Genomic DNA, 11,876 nt, shown 5'->3' with positions numbered 1-11,876 from the left:
TGATTCTAAGCTCGTGTGGAGTGGTATGTGGTGCTGTTTTCTTGATGTGAGTTAAAGATGGTAGCTTTATTGGTATTAGGTGAATTCAATTTGTGATGCTTTTGGTTAAATTCGTCTATATATTTAGGATTCGGGGCGTTTGCTTTTGAGTTGAACATGATTGGAAGATCTTACGGGAATTACATGTGTTGATTTCCTTCCGTTTTTGGTTGGTCGATTCGGTGATTTAAGTGAGATTTTCATATCATAACTTGTTTGTTTAAACGATTGTATGACTTCTTCTTAATTACCCTTTTGTGGGTTGTTTTTCCTACTGCTTTTCGACTATCTTTTCTACCATAGGCTTGTTAAGTTGTTCCCCCTCTTCCTTGGGCGGCCGGATTTTATGTGGATTTATTTTGTGTTTTAAAGTGAAGAGAATAAAGTAAGAGAGGGTGAATAAAGTGCGATAAAGGTGTTTCTTTTCGTTATGAGTCATTTTGGGTTTGGGGACAAAAAAAAAAAAATTTGGGGTATCTTTGATGGGGGAGAGCATATTTTTTCCCGTTTCCGAACACATGTTTTTTGAGCTCTGGTTTTGCCCCTCTCTTCTTTGAGAACCATCTGCTTTTGTCATTGATATCTTTCATATAGTTTCTTTCTTGGAAAATACTATATTTTTTTAAACTTGTTGCTAGTACTTGTGGAGAATGGGAAGAATGGTGTGCTGATTTTTTGTCTTACTTATACGGGTATAATTCTTTGTAATCTCGAACAAAACGAAAAGAGTAGATGGTAGGTTAGCCTAATTTCCAATAGCTAATGCAGTATATAACGATTTTTTCCTGCATCTTCGTGCACGGGTTTTTATTTTTTTGAGCCCTACCATGGACCCCCCTCAATTGGTTGTTTCACCGCTCAAGAGCTCCTTCCCGAGCTGAGAAACAGCATACTGAAAAGTCAAGCCCCTTTTCAAGGGAAATAAATTTTCCCCAGAAGAAGGGAAGTGCAGTGGGTAACTTGGAGGAGTTCGTAGGTGCTTTGGAGGTCTACATACACCAAGCTAGGGATATCCAAAACATTTGCATCTATCGAAACAAGATGTTTATGCTAAACTTTGTCTTACTAGGACCCTGAAAAGACGTTCTACCAAGATCATCAATGGTGGTGGGGCAAACCCGATTTTCAATGAGAATCTCAGTCTCAATTTTCCCAAAGTTGATTCCCCCCTTAAATGTGAGATATGGATGTTGGGGTGAGGTTATCTTGAAGATCAGCTTCTTGGGTTTGCTTTGGTGCCTATATCTGAAGTCTTCCAACAATGGTAATTGGAAAAGGAGTTCTCTTTTTCCTCAACTGATCTCTTCCCCCGCCCGCAGGATTTTTCAGTTGTCCGTCCCTTTTAAATTTGGGGTGGAAAAATCATTAATCCCGGGACCCACAAGGGGGACTGATTCAATGACCAAGGACACTGAATCTACCAAATCTGTTCCCGATTATGGATAAGATCGAGTTTCCTGACCCAAATGTTGCAAATGAGAATCACCAGATGGTGAAGAATATTTTGGGGTGCCCTGTGCAAAGTGGATCACCCCAAGTTCAATGCCTGGTCAGTTCTGATACTGAGAAAAGGGTTTGCTCGGGGATTGAAGTCCAGCAGAAGAAAGCCGGAACTACATGTTCAAAACCAACCCCAAAAAGGGTTTATTCTCCTCCGGAGCACATCAACGAATGGAGGGTTTCCCCTGCATCAGCTCCCCTGAGTTTTCAGTCTTCGAGACTCTAAAAGATTCAAAATCTCCGGGTGAGGAACCGTTTCACTTCCTAAAACAAATCCAAGGAAAAAAATTTCCAACGGAGTTGATGTGGGCAGTAATGCATCAGGTGGGGGGTCAAGTGATACATCTGCAAGCCCCTTATCACAGTCCGGAGCCCAAAGGGGGTTCAGCAGGACATAGTGGATATGTACATGAAGAGCATGCAGCAATTTACTGAATCCTTAGCTAAAATGAAGCTTCCCCTGGACTTTTAAAACGGGGGGACCAGCTCAGAGAATTCAAGGGTTTTGGGGAAGACTCCCGGATCGAAGAACTGGGGGTCTGAGTATTTTTTGGAAGTAGAGCTTTCCTGAGCAATTGTTGGGTTCCCAGGATACACAGGTGACTTTAGTGACTAAAATGGAGACTGATGGTAGTAGTAGCATTTAGATGTAATGTAATCTGGTGGTGTACTTTATCTGGCTATGTATTAGATGATAAAAAAAGATACTGACTTGTATGTTGTATGAGTCTTGTGCCATCTGAGTTACTTGTAATGTACATTTAAGACCTCTGCTGTTTAATCTCGCCACTTTACTCTTAATGGCCTTTTGCTACTATCACGTTTATTAGAAATGGACCACTCATCCTTAAAAGGCCTCATAGGCCTCTGATTCCACATATAGATTATAGATCTTCACCAATAGCGACAAGATTTAGACATTTAACCCTGCACATGTGGGCCGGAATGACATATCGGACTTCCATCACGGGGGTAGGCAAGACATGACGCCTTTTAAGGGGTGAGTGGACCATTTAATAATGTTCATCATCTTACTTTAGTACTTAAATAATTGATCGAATCTGTGTATTAATGGTGACATTTTAGTCTCCTTTCATTTGGCCATTTGATTGCATTTTACAAATCTCAACTCTAATTCCCATTTTGCTTCTGCTACTTACCTTGTATAATTGCTAAACTATGTTGATATTCTAGTTTGAAACATGAACCCAACATCTGATAACAAACAAGCTCCTGAGGCTTAAAACTAGAGTTGCAACTGAGGGAATATACATCATATCGAGCTTCGACTATTTCACATGCTCTGGTGTACATATGCCTCCTGCAAATCCACGTGATTTGACCATCATCCCTGTATCTCACTCGCCATAATCCAAATTTTTCAGCAATGTCTTTCCCAGTCGAGCATCCGTGTTCTCAAGAAGTCAATCAGCCATTGTTGAGCTGCTCTGAGTTGCTGTTGCTGTACCTCTCTTGAGCTCATGGTTCTACTCGTGTTTCCTGCCACAGCAACTCCTGCAGCCCCGGCAGCTGCAGCACCTGCTGCTCCATAGACCATAGGGGAATCGATGAGATGTGCAACCTCCTTGCCCAAATCAGGTATCATCTGCCCCATACCTGCTGCCAAATGGGCTCCGATTTTAAGAGCAAATGTAACTAGTTTCATGAAATTTTTCATATGTGGAGCCAGGCACTTCATGGTGATGTTATCCACCTCCATGAGTTCGCACCAAGCTGATCTTCAACCACATGCATTTCTCGCCTGTATTCACATAGCATTTGCAACCGGAGAGCTCTCATGCCTGATATGAAGCTGGTAATTAATCTCCTGGAGTAGTTCTCAGTTCTCACAAAATAGAACATGTTTGGTGTTTTTCTCTCTCGACCTGCGTATTGTAGTTCACCAGGTAGTTCACTTTGCGATGCAGCTCAATCAGAAGCCTGTGTTCATAATATCTAAGGCCTTGAATCTCCTGCTTCACGTCTCTGATTTCTTGCTCGATGATCTTTAGCCTTTGCAGAACTGCTTCAACACCCTTGGCTATCCCGACAAACGTTGGATCAACTGAGCTAGCTATTTCTTCAGAGGCAGCTGTACGATGCTCGGTGCTGTTCTCCTCTGGCACTTGGAGTTCCATAGCAAGATTATACAGGTCATGGTACCGGCTGTGTAGCACTTCTCTGAAATCATCATCTGACAGCAAATCTCGAGCAAGATCAAAACCAGGTCCTAAAATCTGGCTTCCTGAATCCACGATTGATCCCACGTGTGATGATAATCATATATGCTGTCAGCAGGTACTGAGAGCAGTGCCCGCTTTAACTGTTGCAGAGGCACGAATTGGTTCCTCCGGTTCCTCGGAGGTATAAGATTTTTCACACATTCAGAGCGAATAACATACTCCATCATGGTGATGCCTAGGCAGAGGTTCTGTATTGCTGGGATTATGAGCTGCTGAAAGAGCCTGAGCATTTCCGTTGTGCTTTTCGTGGAGCATGCTAGCACATCAATGGAATAACCTAATTCTCCTTGAAGCTCTACACGGACATGGATCCCGTTTATGTTTATTACGATGAGGTACTTCTCGAGAGTGTATGATGCTCCATACTGATTCTTCAACTCCATGATTTTGTTATGCATATGTACCTAGATTTGAGCAACACAATTATATTTCTACGATAATAGGAACAGAGGACAGAGTGCGAAAATGCAAGAGGACCTAGTCGAACTTGCCTGTAGGCGTGAAAAGAAACCTGGTGTGAGGAACATGTGGCTTGAGTCATCACATTGAAGGCGTCTTCCTACATATTTAGCCTCCGGGGAGTTTAGCTGCCATCTCTGAGGTCTCCTCCTGCCTTCTTCCAAGCTGGACGGAATCAGCAGCGCTGAATTTGGATCTAATGGATCTACTTCACAGCAAAGCTCCAATTTCAGCATCATCTGTATTAGATCTTTAGCTTCTAGATTTTCAAAGACATTCAACCCCATTCCAGGTGTGTTACTTTGTAAGCTCGCAATCAGAATCTTCTCCAAATCTTTTCTGCATACGAATCCATTCCTCTCAGTCATGCCTTGCTTCCTGGTGTCTAATCTTGTTAGCTGACTGAGTACCTCACCACAAAACCACTCGCAATCCAAGATTAAGAAGCATAGATCATAGAAGTAAATGACCTCTCCAATATGGTGCAGACTCGTAGCCACTGCTTTCCTCCTTGTCTCTACCTTGTCTTTGTTGTCATGTCTTGAACGGATTCTCAGGGACGAACCTTGACTTGGCATAGATCCTCGAACTCCTTCCACCTCATCACTGGCTTGTTGTGGTTCTCGCGTCTCCATTCTGTTAACAGCTCTGCAGCATCGTTGCAGAGCTGGTATACCCGAGGAACCCTTTCAAGAATCATCTTGCTTGTTTTACGGACATGATGGCTGAGTTTACTGACCGATGCTGATGATCTTGCATCCACCGTGAACACGTTCGGATAAATTTCCACCATGCCTGGGAACTTATCTCTCAGTCTTTGGATAACAGTCACAATGCCCCCGAAGCTGCTGTCAGACTGATGATCCATTTTGTCCGAGTGAGTTAGCACGATTGTCACACTGGGAAGCATGCACTGCTGAGCTGCTCGTCTCGAGTTGGAGACTATGTATCTTAGCCAGTATTGGATGTCTTCCTCTATCTCACTAGGGGTTTTTGGCTCTCTATTACTTGACTTCCTGAATAAGCTGGACACAATGAGGAACAAACACGGGCTTCCATGCCCGGGAAACATGAGATCGTGGGGTGAATAGAAGTCGTGCTTCCCTGCAAGATTCCATATCGAGATCTTGGTGTCTTCGTCCCTGCACGTTTGATCCTAATGGCCTGCTCCACCGGGTTCACCAGAGTCCTCACGTGATCCAAGTATGGCAGCTTCGGCGAAATGTTGTTCGATATTGAATTGCAGAGAGTAGATTTACCTGCATATTCTTGACCACAGAGGAACACCCTAGCGCATTTGGGCACAGTCATCTCCAAGTCTTTCAACACATCGATCCCGGGTTCAGGTTCGGGTTCAGTGTCTTCTTGGCTGTTGTTGTAACCCAATCTTTGATATATAGCTTCTGCTTGACCAGAAACATGGAGAGGCGTCCTCTCAAGATCAATGTGTTCTATCCAAGGGTTCACGTTCAACGTCTCGATTATGGCTTGCAAGACGGCATCGCCCTTCACCCCTTTGCAGCCCTGCAGGGACAGGCGCCTGAGAGATGCGTTCCTGGCCAAGCTCCTGAAGAGCTGGACAATATCTCCCGCCTTGAGGCTGTTGTCGTCGTGTATGCCCAAGAACATGACGCTCTCGTTGCTGCTCAGCATCTGCACAAGCGTTGCTGCATTGCCAATCCTGGTCCTCGTGCCCCGAAGCACAGCGACTTCAAGGTCGTGTTGGCCTGATTCTGCAGAGGCGAGAACTTCGTGAGAGGGCAGAGCAAATGCTCGACGCCTATCCCACCGAAGGAGTTCCCATCGAGGCAGAGTTTTTCCAACGTCCGGTTCTTGAAGAGTCCGGCCGCAACGTAGATCACACCCTTGTCCTTGAGGTACGCATTCGATAGGTTCACCTCTCTAATCGTCTGGTTCTGCTCGAGCACCCAACGGAACTGCTTGGCCCACCGCGACTTCAGCTTTACGCCACTCATGTCTAGAGACCTCACGGTGGTGTTCCGCCCCAACGCACAAGCTACATGGCACGCCCCAGATACATCCGAGCGGTACACCCGAAGAGTGGAGTTCTCAGGTGCAAACTCAACCATTTTACAGCTTCTTCCGCGGTGATCAACGCTCCAAATGCGGACCTCCGTCGATCGATTCCTGGCCAAAACAGCCGAGACGAGAGGCGTGGCAGTGGCCGGCTTGGAGTCGAAGATAGTGAGGACCTTGAGAGACGAATTGAGCTCGATCATCTTGGAGAGCTCCTCGGACCCCTTGGAGCCGATGGAGTCCTCCCATATCCGCAGCTCCTCCAAGCTGCGATTGTCCCTCAGCGCGGCCGCGAGGGCTGCACCACCCTGAGGCCCAATGCCTGACTCGGTGAGCACTATTCCCTTAACGGATTTGCTGTCTCTCAGAGCCTCCGACAGCTCGGAGAAACAGATTGTGTTGAAGGTGTTTCTCTTGAAGGCGAGGCGGGCGATGCTGGGGTTGGTTTCGAGCAGCTCTCGAGATGTTTCATTTCCTGCAGCTCCCATTGCATAAGGTGGAATTCTATGTTTCTCAATGTTGGATTTGTGAGGAGTTTGAGGAAGCGTGTGAGGCTGTTTTTGGATATGTTTAAGTTGATGGAGTTTGCTGTTTCTTGAAAACAAGATGAAGGTGGTCGATAGGGTGAAAGAGACAGTGTCGACGTCGAGGCTGCCGGATTCCAGCCCATTAAATATGCAACATTTGAAAATCGGCACAAGATTTTATGTAGTGTTGTTTTGTGAGTTAATAAAGACAAAGTAAAATAAAAGACATGAAAAAATAGAGATTTAACACTATGATACTTATTTCCAACGCATAATCATATCGGTATTTTTATTGAAGGGAAACCTAGCAAGGCTTAAACTCCCTCTTTATATATCATGCTAGCATTCACACATACAATTGGAGACGAATACAAATCCCAGAAAAAAAAGGAAAATTTCAGCCAGTCATTAGAGCCAAAAACAGGGGGAAAATGAATACAAAAAGGAAGAAAACTCTCCCTTTGACTGCGTCTTCTCACAACAAATCAAAACTCGTATGGATCCTCCTCCCGCAATCTGAATACATCTCAACCAAAATATTGATCGATATTTTCAAAAAGCCTTCACAAAATCCTTCTGACATCTATGCTTCAACCCAACATCCCTGTTAGTTCTCTGTAATGACATGAGATATATATCTGTTTGTGTATACATGTGGGGGATACGACGAAATTCACAACCCGCAACTTCTCAAAATCTCATCTCCTACATTATCTTCATACCTCTGAAGTTTCCTAAGCAGCAATCCCTGAAGCAAGTGGAGACAAGGATTAGCTCTGGACAAAACCATTCAGCACAATTGATGATTGATCAATCCTCGTCTAAGTTTATTTAGGTTTCTAAGCAATCAGTTTTCTCAATTCTCAGGGTAAGTCAAGAGAGAGAGAGATAAATTTCTTCATCTCTTGATAACTTAAATAATGCCCATAACCTTCATGCTTTTCAACCAATAATTGGTTTGTTATTTATGCAGTGACAGATTTCAGTTAAAGCAACCTCAGATGAGTGAATGCATAAGTGCAAATAAATGAAGGTTGCCCACAAAAACTATTCCCTGCCCAATTAAAATGAAACTTTTTCCCTTTTTTAGGTTGTCCCATTAAATATGAAATGTTTCCTAAAATAGAAACAACATCATCTCTATTTTTTTTTTTTCGACTCTCTTTCATTAACTCAAAAAACAATCGCATAAAATGCCGTGCAAAAGCAATGTTTCATATTTAATGGGATGGAGGGAGTATAATTTTAGAATGTGCAGCTAAAAATGGCAAATGAATCAGACTGCGGTCTACAACAAAGAAGAGATTTAAGTTGAAGCAAACTGTGACAGTGAAAGCAGCCTAAAATGATGATTAAAAAAGTGCCAATAAATGAGGCTTGGTCCATAGATAGCTTCAATAAGAGTTTGCAATGTGGCACTTAATGGTGAATGAATCAGACAACAGCAGACAAGTCTATTTCTGACAACTGTTATAAAGTTAACCATCCCTAAACAAACTAAAATTATAGGTTCAAGTTTTCAAAATTTGGACGCTTTAACAAGTGGATCGATACAAAAAAAACTTAGCACCATGTTACACTCAATGTTTTTGGAGCCATATGAAAATATGAAATAGAATTCAGTTGACAGAAAAGTAAGTAATATCAGGGAGTTCCATTCATTGCAATGACATAAAAGGATAAATATGCATCAAGAAAATAAATTGGATGACCAGGCACATTGGTAAGCTCAGGCACTAATATAAGGAAATAAAGAGGGGGACAGCTTTAGATCAAGAAGAAGAAATATTACCTCTACTGGATTGCCTAGTTGGAAGGTCATATCCGACCACATAATCCTCAGAATCTTCGGAACATCTTCTGGGTTTCCAAGCCCATAAGAATTAGAATTATTGAGCTCAGAAGATGCAGTTTGCCATGTCGGGTCACTGTACACAGAACCATGGTAAAGTCCCGTGGATCTCATAATCACCAGTTGAGCGAAATGAAGATTTTAGCACATGTTCCAGTGTTTCTTCCAAATCCTCCTCCCCAGAAAAATTATCTCCACCTCTGTAGACAAAGTTTCCCCCATTGTAGGGCCCGAAGAGCCTCCTCCGAGGGACCCAGCAACAGGGGAAGTACCCCAGTTTGTTCCATTGTTCCGAAACTCAAACCACCACTTCCAGAACCAAAGTATGAAGCAGAACCGGCACCATTTGGGGAAGCATTAAGTCCACCGTTTCCCCATACACTTCTGGGTGAAGAGTTTAGAAAAAAATTCACCTCTGCTGTTACTTGTATTGAAACCAATTGGTGTGTTGTACCTGCTCTGGTTACTGGCAAAATACGGGTTCAGAACACGCCATAGCCTAGGTTGCTGTTGAAGTTAGAGCCCCTCCCAAAGCCACCACCCAAAACCTTGCTCCATATTGACACCAAGTCCATATGGCAGGAGAACAAATGAGAAACCAGCCTACCACTAGCTAGAGGACTATACCTACCATCCATCCTAACTCCATAACCTCCAACTGGGCTAAGATTATATCCCCGGGCATAGTTATTCAGGAAATTGTTGGGTCTAGTAAACCCGTAGTTATAACCAACAAGTGGGCTCCGGCTGGCTCCGGGGACAATTCTTGGAACTGCCCGCTTTACCTCAACCATTTTACCATTGAGTTCATGAAAAGTTTTATGCAACACCATATCTACTGCCTCCTCCGAATCATATGTTATAAACCCAAACCTCTTGGTCTCTGCGTATTGTGGTACATCACCACAACATCTGTTATGGTACCAAACTGATCAAATAAGTTTTAAAATCATTCTCCATGACTGTGATGCTAATCCTCCTACAAATATCTTTTATCGTCCAGGTCCTGGTGAACCTTGCATGCTGCCACTGTTCCGGTTTATAAGGTTCTGGTCATCCCTAGGGAAAAGCTTTTTTGGCTTCCACCTGGTAGAAAATAAAATGAAAGATTTGCACCAAAAAATGAGACAGCTGCAAATTGCATCAACAGAAGAATCGAAAACGCAAACCTACAAGGTCTAAAAGATTCATTGGCTTCCGTTTCTGGCTATAAGCTAAAACAGGAAACGTTTGCATTGTATAAGGTAGTAAAATTAACAATCAACGAATTAACTTTTACTTTACCAAGGCATTGGTTCGGACAAACAGCTATCATTTGGTGAACACAGTTGAGTTTTTCTAATGCATTCTAATCTCCACATAATGCGGCCAAACCAACTTACAGTTCGTCCATCAATCATGTGCTTCTCCCTTTAAACCCCCCTCCAACGGGAGGGTCTGCAAAGACAACAAAGCCAAAGCCACGAGCACGACCTGTGGTTCGGTCTCTCATGATCACTGCCTCCACAACATCCCCATATGTTTCAAAATAATCTTTAAGACGATCCTCATTCGTTTCCCAAGAAATCCCACCATAAAGAGCTTACCTTGATCCACCTCCATCTTTTCTAAAATAAAGAAAATGTAAAATAGAGCATGAATGGAGAAATAATCACAAAAAAAAACTACAATTAAAAGAATAAATATCTCCCCATTCAGCATTAATCCAATTACTAATTAAATACGTCAGAATCGAATCAAACTATATAATTGTTGCGAGAACACAGAGGAATTGAAAATTCCACCGGTACTACTGATCATCATCTAAAGCTAAATCTAATAGATCCGAGAATAAACAAATAGCCAGTGATCAAATAGGAAATGCAGGATTTACAATAAAATGATTGCATCCTTCATTCATCGAACAAAGAAGAAAAAGGCACACCTTATCCAGAAAATCAGGCAGGAATCCGGTAGCAATCAGTGATCACAACGAAGGATTTAATGTAAATTCATCGGATCCTTCATCAATCAAAATTCAATATTTGGAAAGCTGAAACGCAGAATTGACGGAGATCAGACAAATACACAAAACAGAATCAAATCATCAATGTCAGTTGGTTCCTCACCATTGAAAGAATAAGAAAAATTAGAGTTAAACAAAGATCTAATCAGAGGAATGAAAAAGGTCCTTCTCTTCCTTTTCTTTCTCGGTTATTCCACTCCTTTTAAACAAAAACAAAATCAGAAGAAATGGAATTCTTTAGCTTAGTTGAGAGAAGATATAATTTACAATTCCGCATAAAAACTCGCATAGGGAAGCATAAAAAGAATTCTCACCCAAAATGTCTATGTAAATCATGTCTTGCGTTGTAACTACATACACATTTATCTTATTTTTTAAAAACATGGAGTATGACTTTTCGTTCTTAATATGTCCATTTCGGTGAGGCCATCCGTCTTATCTCCGCATCCTCGTCTCAATACCGCTCATTCTTTCATTATTCATGCAGTCCCAACTAAGAGAGAATATAGCATTCCTCCATTTTTTAACCATCTCATCACTTAACTATTCATTCAATTTCATTTTTTATTTTTTATTTTCAACAAATTCAATTAATAAAAACACGTTTTATTAAATAAAAGAAAATTACAATTTAAAATCCTAAAAAATATAAAAAGCACATTAATTAAAATCTTTAAACAAAAAATAAAAAAGACATAATTTAAAATACTTAAAAATTGTATAGTTAAATTCAAAATCTCAAAACTCAAATCATAAAAAAAATGAGGCAAAAAGGGTATCTCCCCCATACCGGTTCTCACAAGTAATCGCGCACCAACCTTGCGCGGCTTCCTCCCGGTCACGATTAGAGGTGCCCATGGTTTAGGAACCGGCGGTTCCGGTTTTGGAAATTGTTGAACCGAAACCGAACCGCAGGTGTTTTGCGCTAGTTCCTTGCCAAAATCATCGGTTTCCGTTTCGGCTTCGAACCGATAGTTTTCCGACGGTTTTTTATGGTTTTTCACGGTTCCGAACCGCCCGAATTTTGAGGTCTCGGTTTGGAACCGCTCGGAACCTGGCGGTTCCGCACGGTTTCGGTTCAAATTTTTTTAACCTAAACCGAACCATCGCTCAAAAATCGCGGTTTCGGTTCGGAACGAATCGACGTTATGGTTTCGGTTTTAACTGCCGGTTCGGTAAACCTTGGGCATGTCCAAATACGATGGATGTATTTT

The 11,876-nt window shown here is 42.3% G+C and overlaps 3 pseudogenes; 1 reads left to right on the top strand and 2 right to left on the bottom strand.

Annotated features, from left to right (window-relative positions):
- Positions 1-866: 866 nt before the first annotated feature.
- LOC125189577 lies at positions 867-1,765 on the top strand (annotated as a pseudogene).
- Positions 1,766-2,691: 926 nt separating this feature from the next.
- Positions 2,692-6,949, bottom strand: LOC125189576 (annotated as a pseudogene).
- A 549-nt stretch (positions 6,950-7,498) lies between these two features.
- LOC125186302 lies at positions 7,499-10,850 on the bottom strand (annotated as a pseudogene).
- Between the last annotated feature and the right edge of the window lie 1,026 nt (positions 10,851-11,876).

This window comes from Salvia hispanica, chromosome 5, assembly GCF_023119035.1.
Source record: "Salvia hispanica cultivar TCC Black 2014 chromosome 5, UniMelb_Shisp_WGS_1.0, whole genome shotgun sequence".
In the NCBI taxonomy this organism is placed as follows: domain Eukaryota; kingdom Viridiplantae; phylum Streptophyta; class Magnoliopsida; order Lamiales; family Lamiaceae; genus Salvia; species Salvia hispanica.
Note: the sequence above shows the minus strand (reverse complement) of the source record. Positions and strands in the feature narration are given on the sequence as shown.